Source organism: Mirounga leonina, unplaced genomic scaffold (assembly GCF_011800145.1).
Source record: "Mirounga leonina isolate KUSES-001 unplaced genomic scaffold, KU_Mleo_1.0 Mir_170, whole genome shotgun sequence".
NCBI lineage: Eukaryota > Metazoa > Chordata > Mammalia > Carnivora > Phocidae > Mirounga > Mirounga leonina.
This window is the reverse complement of record NW_023270433.1, coordinates 12,865,379-12,884,076: the sequence shown is the minus strand read 5'-3', so window position 1 is coordinate 12,884,076 and position 18,698 is coordinate 12,865,379. Positions and strand designations below refer to the sequence as shown.

At 56.4% G+C, this 18,698-nt stretch overlaps 1 protein-coding gene across 1 annotated transcript in view; it reads left to right on the top strand.

The window, feature by feature from the left end:
* Positions 1–4,241: 4,241 nt before the first annotated feature.
* DAB2IP (DAB2 interacting protein) overlaps positions 4,242–18,698 on the top strand; it is a 188,021-nt gene continuing 173,564 nt past the window's right edge. Inside the window, exon 1 of the mRNA XM_035015901.1 lies at positions 4,242–4,284. The gene's annotated coding sequence lies outside the window, so the exon portion shown is untranslated. The remainder of the gene's footprint in view (positions 4,285–18,698) is intronic.

Here is an 18,698-nt window from a genome sequence, read left to right as displayed (position 1 = left end):
CTGATTCTGCTGACCAGATGGCTCCCTGGACGTACACTCTTCCAGCTTCCACATCCCTAGGTTTCAGTTCTCCCTTTAGTCTCTGGCTCCCCGGCTCAGGGCAGCCTAGGGCGCAGCAGGGGCAGAGAGAGCGAGCGGTGCAGATCGCGTATGGTCCCCAGCAGGCGAGGCAATGGACTAGCTGACCACCACGAGTCCACTGTCGGGTTCCCCTTCCTGCTCCTTCCTGCCCACTTCTCTCTGTGGAGCCACAACTTGGGGCCAGCTGCCATCAGTGACTCTTAGTTCCCTTTCTTTACACAGAGTGACAAGTCGTGTCTGGAACCAGGGGATTCCTGTCGCCGGAGCAGGGCGGCGCAGTGGGCGGGCACGCTGGGCTGTGTCCAGAGCTTTAGCGACCCCCGGCTAGACCCACTGGCCCCCCTGCTCCACCCAGCCCCAGCCTGCAGCCACGGCCTCCTGGACATCCCCAAGGGTCTGTGTGAATTTGCCACCACACAGCTTGACATCTCCATCCTCAAACCCTCTCCACCCCCTCCTCCCCCAGCTCCGTAAACCACTCTGAAAGCCTTGCAGTCCTCCTGGACTTGTCCCTTCCTCCACGTCTGATCGGCCAGCAGCACCCAGGGCCCTACAGGTATCCTGAATGCCGCTGCCTTTCTCCATCTACTCTGGCTCTCCTCGGGCCACCTTGCTCACAGCAGCCTTTCATGTCCCTCTCCTGCTTCAGCCTGCAGTGGCTCCCACCCTCCCCCGGCCACAAGGCTCTCCGCGAGGTGGGCTCTGTGCCCTTTCTCTTCTCTGGGACCATCCCTCTGACTGTCCGCCCACGCCCAGCCACACTGGTCGTTCTTCTGTCCCCCCTGCTCACCGAGCTCACTCCCACCTCAGGGCCTTTTCAGTAGCTTTGCCCACTGCTGGTTGCTTTCCCCGAACATGCGGGAATGAGTCAAAGAACCAGATGGGACTTGAATGCCTTTTGTTGCTACTCCAGGAATGTACAAAGGCTGACATTTTTTGACCCCAAAAGTTCACATCTAGGGTTTTACCCTAGGGAGGTCATGAGACAGATGTGCACAGAGAATGTTCGAGAGACCCGTCACAGTATTGTTTCTCATCCTGGATGACTGGCAACAACTTAGGCGTCCATCGGTAGGGCGGTGGCTCAAAGCAGGCGCAGCTATTAAGCGGGAGGAGACAAGTCTGTTTTGCACTGTTGTGTCACCAAGGGAAGGCCATGCAGACCAGTGCTCAAGACACATTTACTGTAAATGAATCCCCGAGCTCGGAGCTCTGGTTGCACAGAAACATATCTAATTCATAAAAACAGAGAAATGAATTGGGACCGTGTGGGAGATGCCAGGCTAATCCAACTCTGACCTTGACTTGTCAGAAAGAGCTGGCCAGGGAAGGAAGGGCCTGGGGACCCAGCCAGGCCTGGAGCCCAGGTCCCCTCCCCCCCGGAGCCCCACCTCCTGCTCTCAGTGGGCCCTGGGGCACAGCCTAGTGGGGGTGTAGACTGAGCCCGCCCAAGACCCTCAAGTTGAGCCCGTTCTTTCAAAGCCTCAACTTCTTTGACTGTACAATGGGCTCATATTCTCCCCCACCTGCCTTACCCCTCATCTAGGCAGTCAGGATGATCGAAGTTTGGAGAAGATGGAGCATTGGGACCCTTTAATTTTAACCATCACACATGCCTGGCCTGGTCCTGCCCTAAGGCTCAGACCACTGCATGAGGAAGCACTATGAGGAGCCCCATTCTACCAGTGAGACTCCCAAGGGTGCTAGCTTGCGTCGCTCAGTTAGTAAGCGGCAGAGTCTGGATATAAGTCCGAGGGTCTACTTCGGCAACCCCTCACTCTATCTAGAATGTGACCCCAGAACCCCCAAAAGCTTCAGGGCCCCAGAGAGCCGACAGGAGAGCTGGGCCTGAGCTCACTTGTTGGCTGGTGGTCCCCAGGCCTGACCCTTCACTCCTAGATCTCCCCCCACACGGCAGCTTGCCCCCCACACCCGCTGAGTAGGAGAGCCTGTGAGCTGGACGTCAGCAGCTGGCTGGGTAGGGCTTGGCTTCCCTGTAATTAAGGCAGTGGGAGGTTGGAAGCTGGGAGCCCTGGCAGCTGAGGTTGGAGGGAGGGGTAAAGGGTGACCCCCCCCCCAACACTGGTGTTCTGGGAGCAGCTGGGCAGCACAAGGTGGCCGGGAGGGGCCCGGGTGGGTCTTTACTTCCTGCCACTCCCGGGCCTGGGCCCTCCTGCCAGCCTCCCAGCTTGTCCCCCAGTCCCCCAGCTCCCTCCTCTTGATGTCCTCTGCCTGGGCACCAGAACCACGGCATGTCTCCAAAAAGCTGGTCACAAAGGAGCAGCTTCTAATGTTCTCACAGTGCTGTGGGGCAGGAAGCTCTCTCCTGCTTTGTTTGTTTTATGTATGAGAGCTTTCCCCTGCTTTTAGTGCAGAGCATTACAAAGACTGGCAAGGGGCTGCTAGCGGGAATGCCCAGGCATTCCTTAGAAAGGAGGCCATTCTCTAGACTGCCTTCTGAGGCTGCCTGACGCCAACTTCAAGACTGTCATTCCAGGTCCTCCTCACTCCAGCCCTGACCAACCCATCTCCCTGACTTTCTCCCAGTGACTTCTCATTCTCACTGCATGCTACCTTCCATGCCTCTGCCTGTGCCATTCCCTCTGCCTGGGATGCCCTCACTGTCCCCTGCTCAGCCCATCCAAATCTGCTCTCCTCCCGCTGTCCAGTTCACATGCTTCCTCACCTGGGCAGCCTTCCCTGATTGGGCCAAAATGACGCACTTCTCCCACAAGCCTATGGCCTTGGTCTGTATTCTGGGTTGCACGCAGATTGAATGAATTACTGCATCTTTGTCCTCCCCACTGCCCCCCCTCCCCTCCCCCCGCCCAGCACCAAGGCTGTAACTTCTCTGGGGCCCAGGCCTGCCCTGGAGGCCACCCGCTGCCTTGGACATGTGGCTCCCCCTGTCTAGGCTGTGCTGTCCTCATCTGTAAAACAGGATAGCCAGAGTTTCTGCGAGGGGCCACCGAGCCGTGCACGAGACCATGTGGATAAATGCTCGGAACGGTACCCGGCTCCGGGGCCACTCACTGAGTGGTACCCAGCATCGCAGCCGCTCCAGGAACCAGAGGCCTTTCAAATGACAACTTGGAATGTGTCAGTCCCACAGACCATCCTCGGGGTCAGGCCTGAGAACATCCCCGAGAGACCCTGCCCGGCCCTCTCCTGCTTCCCTACCTGGCTCCATCTCTCCGCACCACCCCCCCTTCAGCCACTGTTCCCACCACCGGGAACTCATTCGGGGGCGCCGAATGCCCCAGGTACCCCGTCAGCTCCAGGCTCTGGCACAGGTCACTCCGTTTACTTGGCACGCCTTTCCCCCTCACTTGCTCCTTCCCTGACTGATTCCTACTCATCCTTAGGGGCCCGTGTCTCCAGGAAGCCTTCCCGGACCGGGGGAGACATCCCTGCTCTCTGTTTCTGCAGCACTTCTCCCCCACCCCCCCACCGCCTGGCCATGACCTGCTTACCTGTGAGCTCCATGAGCCCAGACACCGCGCCTTGCTCCCCGCTGTTACCCCAGCACCTGGCAGTGTCTGGCGTGGAGTAGATGCTCAGAAAAAAGTTAATGACTAACTGAATGGAGGGATGAGTCAGTTTTGCATCCCCCACACTGCAGGAAATGTCTGTAGAACAGATTTGAGTGGGAGGTTCCAGCAGGGCCCGGGAGAAGCCCCTGGGGTTTGGGTGCTGGGTGGTGAACAGAGCCGAGCCCCCCCTCCCCCAACCCCTCCCACGGGTGGGTCAGCCTGCTCCCCTCCCCCAACAGACCCTGGGGCCCCAGAGCCAGCTTCCAGATGCTAAGCCCCAGCGCAGCCTTACCTCTTAGCTTTTCCATTTTCACAGCCCCGGCCAGACCCCACAGCCAGCGTTGCCGGCAGCCAGGCCAAGCGTCCCGGCGTCTTCCTATTTTAGACATCTCGCTGCCTCGGTCCCTTCTAATGTTTCCAGCCCGGCTGTGGGGGGAGGAAAAAGAGGTTACTGCTACTTTAAATGTACTGTATGAAGGCGAGGGCTGGAGAGGGGCCTGCTTGCAGGAATACCCAGTCATCTAGTTGGAAAAGCCGCCAGATGGAATACAAAAGGAGAAGCCCAGACGCTCATGGAGACAGCCTTGGTTCATAAATCAGGTGGGGCCAGGGGCTGGGGGCCCATTCGCCATGGAGCCCGATTCCCTCCTGGACCAAGACGACTCCTACGGTAAGAGGGCCCCGGCCCCTGCAAAGTGGCAGAGTTGGGGATCCGGCCTCGCTGCTCGGCAGACTTTTCTCTGCTTGCTGCAGGAATCCGAGTTGATGGGGGGAGGCCGTCAGGAGGCTGGGCACTGTCTGATCCTGGGGCCTGTGGGTGGGCAAGGGGGGGCCCGGGGAGAGGGGATACAAGGCCGAAGGGTCCCCCCACCCCCTGGGCAGAGCTGGGGGCAGCCCCTCAGACTCTGGACATGAGTAGCGTCAGGGGAGGGAGAGGGAGTTTGGGCTGCCTCTGTTTTGCTGTTGGCCAAGAAGGAAAGGAAGGAAGTTTGCAGCCCCCTTGCCTGTCTGCCTCGCTCCGGTCCCCAAGCCCACCAGGTGCTGTGGGGAATTTAATTAGTGAGATCCTGCAGATAAATACAGGTGGACCAGGCATCAGGAACCACCCTGTAATTAACGCCTGGCTGCAAGCACGGCCCACCTTGCAGGGCCCCGGGGGCGACCACCGGGAGCTGCCCCCACTGCCCCTGCTGCAGCCTCCCGGCTGGCTGGAAACCCCGGGGAAGATTGTTGGGGGACAGTTGCCAGGACGGAGCTCTTGCTGAGAGCCTGGGACGGGACTTGTAGGACTCGGAATGGCTTGGCTGGGGCAGGTTCTGCAGGCTTGGAGCTCCGGGGGTGCAGGTAACCGAAACCCCCACTGCTCAGCCTGGCCGGGGGCTGCCCATTGGCTGGCACACCAGGGCACCCTGGCTGTCTCTGGGCAACGTGCACGTGAGAAAAGCAGGAGGGCCAGGGTGCCTGAGGGGCTGAGGTGGGGTGGGGGGCAGCAGATTTTAGGGTTCAGCAGAGAGAAGGCCCTGTTGGCCAAAAAGGGGGCAGTTGAGAGGCGGCCTCACTCCAGCTCCTCCTGGGACCACAGTTCCTGCGAAGAAAACTGACTTCTCCCTCTGGACCCCACTCCCACCTTCCCCCCACCCCAGCCAGACCTGGCCTCCATACAGATTCAAGGCCAAATTTCCTTCCTCCTGCAAGAGCTCAGCTCTTTCCAGGGAGAGGGTCCCTTTGCCATGTTCGGAGCTGCAATCCTCCAGGGAGCTTGGCAAGGCCCAACCCATGGACCTGGCACCGTTGGGCAGCCAGGTGGCCAGTGGATGCATGCTGAGTGACCCCCAAGTGCCAAGCTGTGTGTCAGGGGCACGGGTTCAGAAATGAACAGCTCAAGCAGGAGAAATGGTTGTGCTTAGTGAATGGAAGGAGAAAAGAGAGAAAGAGGGAGGGAGGGAGAGACAAAGAGAGGCCCCTGACCTGGAAGAGCTCCCAGCCTCAAATGGGAGACAGACGAGTGATATGAGGCTGGATTGAGTGATGAGTTCCCCAGGGAGGCGGGGGGCAGACAGACAATCTGAGACATGTCCCCGGAAGTGCTCACCTGAAACTTGGTATAGCCATGCCTGAATGCGACTCCAGAGAGGGCATGGACCCTTCTCTGGGGGACCAACCCATGGCCAAGCGAGGCTCTAAATCTCCCAGGGCTCCATCTCCCCACCTGGACCCCAGAGCCCTGACCTGCTGTTTCCTGGTTGGCTAACAGCAGCCTCAGGGCAGGGTGAGGCTGGTACCCCAGGAATGGTATGCACCCTAACTGAAGGGTCCCATGCACAGGAGGCACCTTTTCTTCACCTGTTATGGGAGCCTGTTGTTGGTCTTCTGGAAGCTGGTCAGGCAGCTCGGTGCCTAGGAGCCAATAGGAAGAGGCGAAGGGACAGAGGGAGTCTCAGGAAGGGGTCAGGCAGGAATGGAGGAGAGCCCAGGCTCTCCTTGCGAGTGGTCCCAGGTCCAGCTGAGACGGGTCTGGCTCCAGCATGCCTGGGAGGTCCAGAGCAGAAGGAGCCTCCTGGACCACGCCAGTGAAGGAAAACCGTGGGCTCAGAGGCACGTCCTCTCTATGTTCATTCATTTAACAAAAGCTACTTTCAGGTCCTGTGCTAAGTTTTGGGGTTGGAAAGGCAAGTCAGACCTTGTCTCTGCCTTCATGACATTTCCAGGCTAACCTGGGGGAGAGGAAAGCGCTCTGATGGGAGAGGCCAAGGCACTGTGGAACCCCTAACCCTACACGTGGAGTCCAGGAAGCCTTCCTGGAGGAGATAACTCCTCTACTGAAGAAGTTGATGACTCTCTCCTTCACAAAAGCCTTTCTTCACCTGGCGGCTGGGATAGGCCACTCTCCCGATTTTCTCCCACCTATTTCTCAGTCTCTTCTTCTGGCTCCTTCTCTTGGATCCTTCCGTTTTCCTGCTACCCACATGGTCCCTTGACCAAAGTCTGCTGCTTCTGCCTCCCTGCATGATCTGACTCTTTCTCCCTCACCCACCCACTCCATAGGCTCCAGTCCTACTGATCTGAACTTGCTCACACTCACCAAACCAGTTATCAGCCCAGGGCCTTTGCACATGCTGTTTCCTTTGCGGGGCACACTCTTTCTCTCATTCTTCAGTAAACTAACTCCTCGTCCTCCTCCTGTTCCCAAACTCAAGTAAAAAGTCAGCTCCTCAGGGAAGCCTTCCCGAGACCATGTTCCCTCAGTCCATCAAATGAGATCTCACTCTTAGTTTCTCCTTTCCTTTATAGGGTCTGCTCCTATTTGTACTGGACATTATTGTGTGTGCATGCACCTGTGCTTAAACTCTATATGTCCCCAAGTCTCTAAGCTCTCAGACAGCTGTTATCCCCAGAGTATAGCTCTCTGGCTGGCACAGAGTAAGCATCCAGCACATATTTGTTGAATGAGTGAGTGAACGAATTCCGTCGGCCCAGGCAAAGAGGTGAGGAAGGACATTCCAGGCAGATAGGACAGCAGGTGCAAAGGCTGGAGAAACTTCTGAGGGTTCTCCACCACTTCCAAGGAGGGTAGTGCTTTGGGTCAGGGTTGACAAGCTGAGCTCTTTGGGGAACTTGGGAACTTTAGGGGATACAGGGTTGGGAGAGGCACAGCTGGGAGTGGGGTTCTGGGCACCCCCTCCATGCTTCAAGCCAAGTCAGACTCTTCTGTCTGGTGGATAGCTTGAGCTTTGATTCAATTCACCTGGTGCTCAAGGGCTGAAAGGAGTTTGGCCACATCCCAACCACTGACACAAATGCTCTGGAGGCCCGAGCCATACTGAGGGTGTCTCAGCAGACAGGGCTGAGTGGTGCCCTATCGGGTCTTCCTGAGGTGAGAGACCCTTTGAGCAAGGCCAGTGAGGGCTGACGCGGCTGGGGGAGTGGCAAACACAGCTGCAGGCGTTTCTTCACACAACAAACAGAAGCAGGAAGGCAGGGAGCAGAAGCCCTTCGTGGGTGGGCCTCAGTTTCCCCGTGTGTAAATCGGGGCAAGGGTCAGCCAAGATCTGACTGACCCTCTCTGGCGTGGACCCCTCAGCTGCATGGAAAGTCCAGCTCAGAGAAGCACTTCCTTCCCATCTTTCCAATCGCTGAGGAAGAAAACAGGAGGGAGACCTGACCGTGGGCCGACCAGGAAGCAGACCTCACCCCATAGAACATTGTCTCTTCGGGTTCTCATGCAGTCCTGCCCCTCCTCCACTTTGAGATGTGGCCTCCCACCCCTGCCCTGCGGCACGCCTTGGTGCTTCCCCGAAGAGGACAGGTTTGGATTGCCTGGTCGTTAATCTGACTCCCACTTAAGACCTTGAGATCCTTGAGGGCAAGGGCTGTGTCTTGGTTGCTACTGTATTCGCTGTATGAATGAATGAATGAACGAATGAAAAAGTGAATGAGTGAATGGCACCAGCTGGATCCTGCCCTGGACTTGCTCTGTGCCCTCAGGCGTCCTCCCCCTCTCTGGGTTTGTTTCTTTCGCGGCCATTTACGCCCCACACCCCTGAATGTTCCAGCTCTGACCATCTAAGATTCTAAATCCGACTCAGCACTTGGCACCCACTTCCCTCCCTGCGGCCTGAGCCTCATCCTGGTTCCCTTTGCCATCGGTGGCCTGGACCAAGTCCCTGCTCCTCACTCAGCCTTGGCTTCTTTGTCTGACAAATGGGCAGACTCAGCTGTGCCCTGCCCACCTCCCTGGCTGTCTTGAGGCTCCAGAGGAGTGACAAGGTAAAATCTCATGAGACCGGACACATCGGGGGTGGCGGGGAGGCCTGGGATTCCCAGAGGGAGTTGGGCTCAGACAGACAGCGGGGATCAGTGCTCTGGAAGGGGCTGGTTGCTTTGGAAATCTGGGGGGCAGAACAAGCAGCTCAGAAACTTCAGTTTCTTCCTGGTGATGAGGACATCTGCCCCCGCTGGGGGACCCCAGTAGGCGGGCAGGTGGGAGTGATTTTATAAACTTCCCAGTGCTGCAGGTACAACAACCAGTCTTATTTATTGAGTACGTTTTTCGGGTGAGACTCCATGCAAGGTCCTTCATGGACGTTGTCTGCTCGACTCCTCACCACCACACCCGGTAGGTTGCCGTTAGTTCCATTTTCCAGATGAGGCAACTGAGGCTCTGGGAAGTTAAGTGATGGCCAAGATCATACAGGGAGGAAGGTGATTTGAACCCAGGTTGCTCCAGAGTCCAGGACCTTGATTTGGGGGCACTGTCTGAGAGCTTTATCACTGCTGCCCGGAGGCCCCTTCATTTGCCCGGGGAGAATCCTGCCTCCTGGGGGGCTTTGTTGGCGCGGCGCTGGGGACGAGGCTGATATGGCAGGAACGGGAACCGAAGGCAATACCAGCTCAGCTGGGAACGGCGAGCAGAAGCGGCTGTGAAGGGACAGGGTCAGTCTAAAGAGAAGGCTATTTTGGGCTAGAAGCTGTCGGGTCTGATGTCACCACTCGCTGGCCCTTCCCGTGAGAGGAGGAACTGAAGATGTCATAAGCGGGTTTGCTTCAGCTGGTGACAGACAGACAAGAACCACAAAACAGCTGTGTGCCTGGCCGTGCGCCTCTCATTCATCATCTGGCTTCCCCTTCCCAGCACCCTGTGGGGTGGGTGTTAGCATTCTCACGTTAGAGATGGGGAAAAGTTCAGAGAGGCTGAGTGACTCACCCAAATCACACAGCTAGTGAATGGCTGCGCTGAGAGTCGTGTAGGTTTGTCCCACCCCAGAGCACATGCTCTGAACTGGTGCCCACTAGGTCCTTCTCTGAGGCCGTGTCTGTGTGGGTGGATCACTGGGGAAGGGCGTTCAGGCCTGGCCTGCCTCTCAGGATGAGAGCCTGGGGGCTCTTCCTCCTGGCTCTGCTACTCAGCTAACCCAACAGGTCCTGGACAAAGACCTGGGCCCTTGGCAAGTTTTCGCTTCCCTGTCTGTGGAACTGGGTAATGATGCCAGGCTGGCCTGCCCGGGCTGGGAAAAGAATGCCAAACCCAGATTCCTTCCATCTTGCCCTGGGGCTCTGTCCTGGGCCCGCGGGCAACCGAAGGAACAGGAGAAGCCACACTCCTACCTGGGGCCCTTTTACAGGTGGACAAACGAGGCCAGCGAGGCAGAGTGGGGACGGCATTTACTGAGCACTTAGTACATGCCTCCTCTGTGATGTGTTCCACACGGAGTCACCGCCTCCTCGCAGAGGAAGAAACATCACCACTGTTCACACGAGACAGTCGAGGCTTAGAAGGGTCCACAGCCACAAGCTCTAGGGGGGGTACTCATAATTCAAACCCAGGACTCCAAGATTCCTGTGCTTTTGTCCACCATTCTGGGCTGTTCCCTGGGTACTCTGGCCCCCAATCCAAAGTCCTACCCATGCTCAGGAAAACCTCGGTCCTGCTGGCCAGCCATGCCTGGGCCTCTGACCCTCCCTAGTTGGGCAGGTGGATGAGGGGTGGAGCCCCCCCTTCTTGCCCCATTGCCCCATGGGACTCTGGGAAGAGGCTAAATCAGGAAAAATAGTCAATAAAGAAGAACAATGAGGATGGACGGGAGGGGCTTAAATCATTTATGTACCCAAGCCTGAGCAGCTGGCTGCACAAGAAGGCTAGAAAGTGGGGCCCAGGAAGGGGGACGCGGAGGGCAGTCCTGTGTCTGGAGCTGGGCCAGGCAGAGCCAGGAGAAAGCTCAGGAGAAAGGAGCTGGTGTCCCCCAGGGAGAGAGGATCCTGGTGGGAGGAGGGAGGAGCTCATTCAGAAGCTCCTATTGTTTAGAAAGCAAAGACATTCCTCCCCCCTTCTTGTCCACTGGCTTCTGGTGGGTTCCCTCCTGAGCTGCTCTGGGCATGCACAGCCCAGGCCTAGGCTTCTGTCCTGGCCACTTGGCTCTCTGAGCCTTGACCTCCTCCTCAGAGGGGTGGAGACAGTAATAGCCACTTCCCATGGCTCCCACTCTTGACTGGACCATGCCAATAGATCATTCCTTCTTATATTGTCCTAGATGGCTACTGCCTCCGGCTGGTCCTCCTGCTTGGAGCTGGTGTGGCGTTTCCTTCTGCTGGATGGATATGCCCTGGGCTGCTGATACCAGCCCAGGCCTTCTGAATCTAGAGCTGTGCCTCCCTCCCAGCTGGGATTTCTCCTAGGAGGTTACTTCCGGAAGCCCAGGGAGGCTGGAGCAAGCAGGAAATGGCCCCAGCTGTGAGGAGGCCAAGGGAGAGGGTCTTGGGTGGGGGTGGGGGGGCTCTGTCCATCCCCCATTACCAATGGGAAGATGGGGGCACCGAGAGAGGAGGAACCAGGAACCATTCAGGGTCCATTCTCCCTCCTAAGTAGATCCTGAGATGTACCCTAGCTCCAACTACCAGCCCCCACCCCAGGCCAGGCACCTCCTTAGACTCCTAGAGGGCTGCCTCACCCCCTCTGGGTCTCCCCAGCTCAACAAACGCATCCTTAATGTGCAGCCAAGGGGACCACTCACAGGCATCTTAAAGTCCCACAGGGCACCCACTCACTGCAGCAGGATAAAGTGAACTCCTTCACACGGCCTCCAGACAGTCCACCATCTGACCCCAGGATGGGGTTTGCCTTTGTCTCCAGCCACACCTCTTCTTTCTCGCCACCCCCATCTCTATGAATTAATCTCTGCGGTCTCAACTCAGGTGTCATCTCCTCCAGGAAGCCTTCCCTGACTACCTTGTTTGAGCTCATGGGCACCCTGAGCTTCCTGCTATCCTGCCACACACGGATGAGTGCAATCCATTTGCTTTCCTGCTTTTCTCCACCTCTGGGCTGTGAGCTGTTTCAGGAGCCAGACTGCAAACTTGGAGGCTGAGGCGGATGGGGTGGAGAAAGAGGTCAGGACGACTTGGCCTGTGGCCTGTGTGGCAGGAATGTTGGCGTCCACACCGAGTGGGGGACATGAGTGGAAGAGCAGCTTCTGAGTGGGAGTGATGTCCTGGGCTTGCTGTGTCTGAAAAGCCTGTGGGGCCATCCGGGGGTTTTCTATAGAAGAGTCTGTGATGGTCCTTCCTGATGTGACCTCTGGAGAGGCCCCAGCTCCAGGGTGGAGGAGCAGCTGGGCTCTTCCCAGCTGTGTAAGTACCACTCCTATTCCTAGGCTTTTTGAAACCTTACTCAACTGCCCAGCCAAGGTCCTGCCACCTCCCACAGGAAGCCAGCCCTGATCAGCCTGGCCGAAGCTGCTCGGTTTTCTCCTTGACTACCCTCTGGCCATTACCTCATCTAGTCCTAAGGCATCCCACGAGCTATGCCTTGAAAGTCTTCACGGTGGGGTCACATCCCTCTGTCTCTTGTAGCCTCCACATTGTCCTGCACAGGGAACCGTCCCCCCCACCCCCCCGAAAAGAAGCCACGTGGCCCTCCCCGGACAGAGTTGGTTCCCAGCAGTCTCAGCCAGTGGGATTCTAGGGAAAACCAAACAGAAGCCTAGCGAGGCTTTGGGTCCGACTGACGCAGGCGAGCCGAGGAGGGAGGGGTGCATTTCTGTCCAATCCCGAAGCGTGTGCCGGATGGCTGGATCCTCAGAAGCCCGGGCCCTGAGGCCCTCCAGCCAGTGACCTACATCCCAGCATGCCTGTGTGTGTGTGTGTGTGTGTGCACGCACACATGAATGCACGCGGAGGGCGTGAGCACGTGTGAGTAGGACAGAATGCCTGCTAGGGGGTCTCTGTCTTGGCTGGCTGTGGGGGTCCCACATGCCCAACCCAAGCTCCCACTGACTCTGCACCAGAACGAGTGGGTCTGTGCTCCAGAAAAGCCAGCTCAAGCTTGCACAGTTCCTGAAATGGCAGCTGGGGGTGCTTGTCGCCCCGGCCCCCACCCCCACCTCTGCCCTGGACTTTTTTTCCCTTGACCCAAATCTCAGACAAAGGGCCTCACTTGCCATTGCTGATGATGGAGTGGAGGGTGGCTGCTAGTAGCATGGGGGGAGGGGAGACGAGGCTGACCCAGAAGGTACCAGAGAGGTCGGGAGGGTGGGGGCTGGGCGGGCTCTGGCCTCCGGACCCGAAGCTGAAGCAGGGGAGGGGCTGCATTCAGGGCCTCACTCAGGAGCCCTCTGGGGGCTGGCCCAGGTCTGTCCCTGCTTTCCCTCCAGGTGTCCTCACAGAGTTGGCTGGTGGGGGGGAGGGGGATAGAGGTGAGGCCTGTCTTTGACCGAATGGCCGTGCCAACTCCATGGCCCAGAAGCCAGGGTGCTCGGGAAGGTGTCCGCTCGGAGAACCTTTAGTCTTTCCTCTCACCAGCTCCATGGTGGGTGAGGAGGGGCGCCGTTCTCCTTCTTCTGGGGCTCTTTCCCCAGTCTGGGCCTCCCATAGCTTGGAGAGGTTAGACAGGGCCCCCCCCTAAGTCTTTCTTTCTCTCTCTCTTGCTGTATCTCTGTTTCTCTTTGTCTCTTGTCTCTGTCTCTTACTGTCTCTTTCTGTCTCTCTGCCTCCTAGTGATTCTAAGGGGCAACCACTGGAATTGGAGGGTGATGGAGCCTGGGGGCTCATGTTTATTCTGTCTTTGCTCTTTCTATCACTGAAGTTGACACACAATGTTATATTGGTTTCAGGTGTACAACGTAGTGATTCAACAATTACAGACATTGCAAAATGCTCACCATGAGAAATGTACTTACCATCTGTCACTGAACAGAAGAATCACAACATTCTTGCCTAAATTCCCCACGCTCTATACTTTTTATCCCTGTGACTTACTCATTTGATAACTGGAAGTTTGCCCCTCTGAATCCCTTTCATCTCTTTTGCCCCCCCGGCCCCTGCCAACCACCCGTTTGTTCTCTGTGTTTATGAGTCTGTCTCTGTGCTATCGCCCCCGAATTCCTAGGACCCCAAGCCACCCCTCTGCTCAACAGAGCGCCCCCTGCCCTGAGGCAGCTCAGCTAGCTGTGGGAGGTCACGGTCCCAGCAGGAGAAGCTGAGCCCAGGCAGGGACTGGGAAGATAAGAGCAGAGGCCGAAAAGGCCGGGAGCCAAGAGGGCGGTCACGCTCCTGGGCTGGCCACTCAGCCGGGCCTGCTCAGCCTCCGGTTTCCGGTGCTGTGGCTTCAGAGGACTCCATTCCCCAAAGTCCTTGGCAGCCCAGTGCAAGCTCAGCTTCTAGGGAGAAGTGGGAGGGCGACTAATCCTCCTCCTCTGGGCCCCAGGAATAGATGGCTGTCCGGGCACACCTTGGCGAGATAGACCCGTCAGACAGGGAACAAGGACGGGGACGGGACACCTCACAGCACATGGAACTCTCGTTGGAAAACCCATTTTATAAAGGAGGAAACTGAGGCGCAGACATGTTTGGTGATTAACTTCTGGTCCAACTACTAGGAAGTGGCCGAGTCAGGATTTAAACCCTGGCCCACTGGCTCCGAAGCCACATGGGTCCCACTGTATGCCAACACGGAGTGCCCCATGTGCTTAGCATCCCAGGGAGAGGCAGGAGGGGCTGTGTCCGCGCTACGGGGAGCCCGGGGTCTCCACTCACCTTGCCCACCCGTTACGTGGCTGTGCCACCTAAGACTCAGGAGGGCCAAAGGCGCCTGGAGCTGATCAGATGAAGAGAGAAATCAGGGTACCATGTAGTCAGAGGTGGCTTCTGGGAGGGGCAGCTGGGGCTGGTGTGGGCAGCAGGGGAGAGCCCCCACTGGTAGAGGGGCTGGAGAGAACTGAGATTAAGGTAAATGGAGGGCAGCAGGGAGGGCACCCCAGCAGGAGAAATAGCAGAAGCAAAGGGGCTGAGGTGGGGGCTGGGCATCCAGAGCATCCCAGCCTGAAGCATGGGATGGGGGGGGCTTTACCCTCAGGCAGGGCCTCCAAGCTTGGCATTATTGGCATGTAGGGCTGGAGAACTGTCGAGCAGGCTGTTCTGTGCACTGGAGGATGCTCAGTAGCCTCCCTGGCCTCCACCCACTAGTCACCAGCAGCATACCTGCCCCCCCTCAGCCCAAGTTGTGCCAACCAAGAATGTCTCCAGACATTGAAAACTCTTCCCTGGGGGATAAAATCCCTCCTGGTTAAGAACCAGTGTCCCAGAGTAAGCAGGAGCCCTGGAAAAGATCTGAGCAGGGGAGGGACAGGGTCTAAGCTGCCGCCAGCAATCGCCTGCATTCCTGCCCCTGGTCCCGGACCCTCGATGCCCACTAGTCCCCGCCTCATCCTGCAGCTGACCTGAGGCTAAGTGAGCGTGGATGCCAAAGCAGATGCCTGGCTGCGTGGTGGAACCAAAGGGCTTGTGTTTGGGGATGGAACTCCCCGCCCCCCTCCGCCACCGCAGCATGGGGGACGGGGAGGCAGTGATTCCAAGAGGGGCTGCAAGGCTGGGGCAGGGGCTTGTCAGAGCCGAGAGTTGGACAGAAGGGACTAGAAGGGGGTGGGGAAGCTAACTTTCTGCCTGAGTTCCTGTTCACAGACAGAAGCCCTAAAATCAAAGCATCCCAGCCAACTGGGATGGAGTTTTTCCAACTTTCTAATTCATCCTGACCCCGTGGTCCCAGGGGTGAAGGGGTCAAGGGCTGCATTACCAGGCTGGGGGCCAGGCCAAGGTGGGAATAGCCCGCAGCCTGAAGCCCCTCTTCCCTTCTTGCACGTGCTGTGTCTCAGCAGGAAACAGGGCTACCTGGAGGGTGTTGAGGGAAGGTGGGGTTTGGGGGGTGACGAGGGGGAGGAAAGCCTCATTTTCATAGTCGCCCCCCTCCCCAACCGTGTGTACAGCCCGATGAGCTTCTAAAATGCGCATCTGGTTCCTCTATCGCTCGTGAGGCTCTGCACGACTTTCAGGATCCAGCCCACCGTCCTTAGGACAGCCTTTCAAGGATGCTTTTCCCACTCCACCTGCATGCACTGATTACTCCGGGACGCAGGTGTCCCTGTGGGTGAAGTCTCAGTCCTGGGGCGGAACCCGTGCAGCCTTAGGCCTAGAACAGAAAGTCGAGCATTTTAGAAGGAAGCAGAGAGAGAAGGGAGAAGACAGGAGAGAGAAAACAAATAGGCAGCAGTGGGAGGGGACTGGCCTGTCCTCACAGCCACCAGGGAGTGTGCCGGGATGGGCTGGCCCCGCAGGCTGGTGCAGAGAGGCAGATATCATTTCTCTGTGCTCACACTCCTGGACGGCTCGTCCCCCGCAAGGCAGGGCCTTGGGCACGACCTGGCCTTGCTGACATGCCCCTCCCGGGTTCGGCCCTTGATGCTCCTGACAAGGCAGGACAGGTGTTCAGGGGGAGGGGCCTGCCCTGCATGTCGGGTATTGCCAGCCATCAGTGGAGCTCAGATTCCTTGGCCCTACGAACCCCAAGAGTCAACAGACTCTGTTCAGGCCAGTGGTTTCCCAATTGTCAGAAGAGTCCCAGGGTCCCACGGAGATGCCGCAAGTTTGTCGAATAAGAGAGACTCCACGCCCTTGTTCTAACACAGCTCTGCCCAGGGCAGCTCGCTTTCATCTAAATATTGGGCTTGCCTGAGATTTTTCACTCAAAACGAGTGTTCTGTAGCTCCATCAGTTTTTAAAGAATCCACCTCCTCGAAGAGACGGGAAGGCCAAGGCCTAGCGAGGAGTGGACGGGCAGAGCGGCGTCGACCTCCTGGTCCTTCCTGCTGGAGCGCATGGCCCTCCGCTGAAAGCCTAAATGTGAGCGAATGATTGGAATCTGAAAGTAGGTTTTGTTTGGTAACACCGAAGGACAGTAAATGACACTTGGTTTCTGGAGTGAGGGGTGGGGGTGGGAAAGAGGAACCGCTCGAGAATGGAAAGGGAAGAACAGAGCTGGGTGGCCGGTCACTGTGCACTTAGTTTAATTATACTTTACCCAGCGTGTTTCCAAAGCTGTTCAGAGACGCTGCTCAGACTTCCTGGCTTCAGCCAGAGCAGTGGGAGTAGAGAATCGGAGTCTCAGAGGTGAAGCCTTAAACTCCTCCATTGACTCACTTGACCTTGGCCAAATTAACCCCTTCTCGAGACTCAGTGTCTTCCTCAATAAAATAGGACAACACTCCCATACGAGAGTTGTTGGGAGGGGTGCACGAGAACACAGAGAAGAGGTGGAACAATTCCTGGTGGGCTCAGTATTCTCCCTTGTACATGAATTTGAGGGAGTTCACAGTTTAAGGTTCAAATCCCAGCTATGCCCCTTACTAACTGTGTGACTTGGGGCAAGTTTCTTAACCTCTCTGCCTCGGCTTTCCCATCTGTAAAATGGGGATAGTAGTCGCACCCACCTGCGTCACGGGAAGTAATGAGTTAATATGCACGAAGTACCCAGAACTGGGCCAGGAACGTGTTTGCTATCAATATTTGCATTCAAATAACAGTGGAGACCAGGTCTTGCAGAGGAGAGAGCCCAGAAACAGAATAAAAGAATGAATGAGATAATGAATGAATGCAAGAAAAAGTAGGGTTCTCCCAGGGAATGCCTCATGGTCCTCACCCACGAGTGGTGTCTTCCAGTCATTGATCTTGGCTGGGACCGCCCTGCCACCCACTTGCTGTGGCTCGACCTTGCCCTGCATTTTTCTGCAAACACGTAGAGGTAGGATTCCATTTCACCCCTAGATGACTTTGGGTGATAAAGAAGTAACTTCAGCCTCTTTGAATTGAATCTTCTCTCCAGAACGTGTAACAAACCTGGAAATTGGAATTGCCCTGGAACTGATTATCCTGGGAGGGCACCTCCTGGCATTAAAACCAAATTAGATCAAGGTACCTCTGTTATTAGCAAAATAATTCCCTACGATTACAGAATGCAGCCATGAATCCGGATGGCAGATGAACTTCAGGTGACTTACTTGAGACAAATAACTGTGCAAAAATCACAGGCTCATCTAATCGCTTCTCTACAGCGTTGCAGTCAGGTAATTATGCTAATGGTTATAAGAAATCACCTTTTGTGGTCTGGGACTGGGAGGCTTGAGACAGAAACGTGTGTGGCGGATATTACCTGCTTCGAGCTGGAGAGGCCGGGTGTCATGTTTGGTGCCTAAACGGGCCATTTCTGGGGAGCTAGTTTGGTCCCCTCTCAACCGGGGGAGAAACCGGTTACGCAATCAGAATCGCAGTGGCTTCATTATTCATCTCTTTTCGGATCATCTTAATATAGGAAATTGAATTTGTCTAAGTTCCACTGTTGGGCATGGCAATTCCAAGAAGCAAATTAAACTATAAAAGCTCAGGACCTTTGAGTCGCTTCCATTTGGCTAACGTGTATTTGTGCCGCTGGGTGCCAGGCACTGATCTAGGCATGCACGGGGGGGACATGCCAACGTTTGAGAGTGTATCTGGTGCTTTCTGAACATGGTCTATCATCCTCTCAGCAACCTGGCAGAGGTGGTATGGTCCCCATTGCAGAGACAAGGAAATGGATGCTCAGAAATGTGAAGTGACTTGCCCAAGGTTCTACTGCAAATCATCAGTGGACATTGATTACTTCCACCCTCCCAGAGAAATCTGGGAGGCCTCCTGGAGGAGTGGACATGGGGAGGGCATAGTAGGGAGACAGAGGACATAGTGGGGCAAACGCTCAGAGGCAGGAGATTAAAGGGGGTTTTCAAAGATGGGAGGTGGGGTGGGAAGAGTGGCCGAGGATCACACAATAGAGGACTTCCCACGACAGCTGAGGGTTTGGATAATGGGAGGGATACCACGGAATGTGAGCAGTACCTGGGCTGCAGTTTGGGGGGGGGGGCCCTAGTGGACTACTGGCAGGAACAGGGTCAGAAGGTGATGAAGTAAACAACGGATAATTCTTTGATCCCAAATATTGCGTAAGACAGACTTACACTAAAAAATTATTCATCATTTATGTGAAATTCACATTTCACTGGGCATCTTGGATATGTTCTGGGAATCCTAGCTCAGCTGGGTTCTGAGCACCAGTTATTTCCTCTGCGTGGTATGACTTTCCCTTATGGGCACACCTCCTGGCAAACTCCTATCCACCCTTTGAAGCCCTGTGCTCCATATTACTGCCGTGGCAACATTTATCACGCACTCTGGTCGTCAATTTCTTATGTAATCACAATATCTATCTCTTCTCCTCTGAGCAGCCAACCT